Source organism: Zootermopsis nevadensis, unplaced genomic scaffold (genome assembly GCF_977971745.1).
Source record: "Zootermopsis nevadensis isolate Lab colony 2312 unplaced genomic scaffold, Znev_1.0 Znev_ptg000037l, whole genome shotgun sequence".
Taxonomy (NCBI): domain Eukaryota; kingdom Metazoa; phylum Arthropoda; class Insecta; order Blattodea; family Termopsidae; genus Zootermopsis; species Zootermopsis nevadensis.
In genome coordinates, this window is record NW_028259169.1 from 8,840,967 (window position 1) to 8,844,177 (window position 3,211).

Here is a 3,211-nt window from a genome sequence, read left to right on the forward strand (position 1 = left end):
TAGTGATGAATCAATGCTTTTTTTTTTGTTATCCCAATGCCACTGAAAATAGAATGTGACTGGCAGGTAATGCATAAGGAACATCCTATTATATCACCTTTAAGTCAAGCATTTAAAGGATCCTCATTGCAGTTCTGTATGTCAGTAAGAACATGCTGCATTAGGCTAGGCTAGCTTTGGTTAGCTGGTTCCAGTTTGTTATCTTATTATATTTATGCCAATGAAATATGTGTTACCATTTAGGGCTAAAGTTTCTACCTTAGAGGCTTTTAAAATTAACACATTTTTGCTTGCAAAACTTATGTGGTTAGTACATTTTATATACACAAAGATATAAAACCAAAACCTTTTATGTGTTTATTTTGATACTAGATTAATTGCAATATAAATGTGTATATACAGTATTTTGTGTACAGACACATGTCCAGTAAGGTCTTATAAATTAATTGATATTAAGAGAATCAAGATTTTGGAAAGGAGTACACTTTACAATATACTGACTTTCTAAACTTCCTTGATAATATGTTACAAGACACACCTGAAGATGTAGAATGCAAATTAACAAAACTGAATTCTACAAATTATGAGCTGGGTATCCTAACAGTTTAGGTAACAAGAATATATTTCAAGGAGTTGCTGATATCCTGGATGATGATATAAAAATAACAAAATTCCTTCAACTTTTGTCACACAATACTCCACACTATTCAAAAAATATATCGGAATGTTGTACAACATTGCTTCAAACAGTTGCTGCAAAGTCACAAAGTGCAATCTCTGGTGGACATCTTGAACCCCGTGCTATTTCCTTTATGAAGGCCGTAGCCTTTTGACAGGACTTCTCTGTACATGTGCGTACGTACAACAACGCTGCATAGCTCATTATGTATTTTTATCTGATGATATAAACACACAGAAAATAAGCTATTTTCCAAACACTGACTTGCCACATTGTAGCAAAAATCTCACGGGTAATATTTACAACATAAACAAAGTCCTTGAAGTTTAAATTATTCACTCCATCACTTCTCCACTACTTGGTATTTCTCCAGTATGCACACGAGAAAGATGACTTTTAAGTTTGACAAGTTCTGTGAAGCTTCATTCACATACAACACAACCATATGGTTTCACCCCGTGTGGATACCATAACGCCTTCTCAGTTTTTCTCGCACTGGAAACTACTTATTGCATACATCACAATTATACGGTTTCTTCCCCTGTGTGTATGCGTTTGTGCGCGTTGAGATGTCCGCCCTGAGAAAAACTTCTATTATATACTTCACAAGTGTAAGGCTTCTTACCTGTATGGATAAAACCGTGTATCACAAGATTTTCTTTCTGTGAGAAATGTTTATTGCATACTTCACATTTGTAAATCTTCACTTCAGTATGAGTGCGATAATGTTTCTTCAAATCATCATTCCTTGAAAAGTTCTTGTTGCAAACATCGCATTATCACATTTATACTGTTTCATTTCCATGTGCGTTGTACGATGCACTGCGTGAGAACTTTGCATTACACACATTGCATTCAAAAGGCTTCTCACCAGTGTGCATACGGTAATGATTTTTGAGAGGTTTGTACCACTGGTGTTACCGATCAGGCATTCGCGTTTAGTGAGCTTTGGCTGTGACGTCACAACATGGCGGATACGTTTCGTCAGAATTTAGAAGTAATATATGTATTTGCAGATAAAGTAAATTGATATATAATTGTGTTTGCATTTCAGATTTATATGCAAAATACAATTGTACTTATTGTCAGGATGATATTACAGGAAGTGGGATTAAATGTGCAGTGTGTGCAGTTATCGACCTATGTCTGCAGGTAGGCCAATAACCGGCGGGCAAGAATGGTTTTAATTGGAGAGTGGGGCGGAGACCTCAAAACTGTTTTCATGTGCTGTGGTATGTTGGAAAGCTTGAGGTCTGCGGCATATCATAATTCAAATACATGAGAAAAATGGTCACAAAACAGTTCGTAATCTTTGTAGCTGCATATCTTATGCAAAAAGGTATTTCAGGTTTGCTAATTTTTGTTGCCTTCAGGTTTGTTACGTGAACTCAAATGTATATGGTTTATCATCAGAAATGTTTTATTGGTATAGAGCTTATAAACTACTGGAGTAGAAACAGTGTTGTAAGTTGCATGAGTTAAATAACATGCTATCTAACTAACTCCCTGGTATCAGAACTTGCAGGTCCAACACCAACAACACTAAAGCCTGCCAGCAGACATGATCCTTACTTTCATGTAAACAACTTATATCTTAATTGTCATGTTTCTAATGGGAATTGTACCTTCCTCTGGAATTAGAATAAGAAATATGATTTTTTTTTTGGCTTATTATGAGTTCCCTTGTGTAAAAACAATTTTGTTTTTTTACAGTTGCATGTACTGGACAGACTGGGGAGATATTTGAAAGGCTGGAATGGATTGGCTCAGACCAATGATTCACTGGGCTGGCCAAATGCTCTGACCATCTCATATGAAGCAAATGAACTATTTTGGGCAGATGCAAGGGAAGATTATATCCCAGTCTCAGATTTATAAGGCATGAACAGGAAGCAGAGGTAACAACTGTTGCATTGTATATATATTAGTGATTCTACAAAGGTTTGTGGGAGTCGTTGATTTATGGTAGGAATGTTATGGCTGGATATTGTCCTGATGTACACCATTTTTAGTTAATTTGGTATTTTATAGTTTTCCTCCAATGAATATGTGTTTCTCCCTCATCATCTTTCAGAAATTTATGGAACTAGGATTTATTTTTTCCTTATTAAAATATAAAGGCAATTCCAATGCACAAAAGTTCAATAAAATGAATTCATTCTAAACTCTCGTCTGCACGATTACTGTGGATTTTGTTCTGGCATGTAGCAAACAGTGAAATTAAATTTTTTCTGTATTCTTTTCAGTTTGACTGTAACAAAAATTGGATTCAGACTTACTTAGAAAGTTGATTTTTATCATGAATTTATTCTGGAAAAGCTTATTGTTGTTGTTGTTGTTGTTGTAAAGTCAACATAAGAGTGAGTATGATTTTCACAGACCAGTTGCAATCCTCAAAGTATATTAGGAAGTTTTTATTACATTGAAACCTGTGGTATTTTGATATTAAACAATTAAAAATCATGTTTTGTTCAAAGTGTATTGTACTCTCAGTTGCTTCTGGGTTCTGTTTTTGTGTACACTGATTTATTG

At 34.8% G+C, this 3,211-nt stretch overlaps 1 long non-coding RNA gene across 1 annotated transcript; it reads left to right on the top strand.

Annotated features, from left to right (window-relative positions):
- The first annotated feature begins 1,455 nt into the window (after positions 1-1,455).
- On the top strand, positions 1,456-3,072 carry LOC147871901 (uncharacterized). Its single transcript, XR_015538187.1, has 3 exons — positions 1,456-2,018; positions 2,393-2,577; positions 2,926-3,072. It is a non-coding gene; the product is annotated as an uncharacterized LOC147871901 (long non-coding RNA).
- Positions 3,073-3,211: the final 139 nt, after the last annotated feature.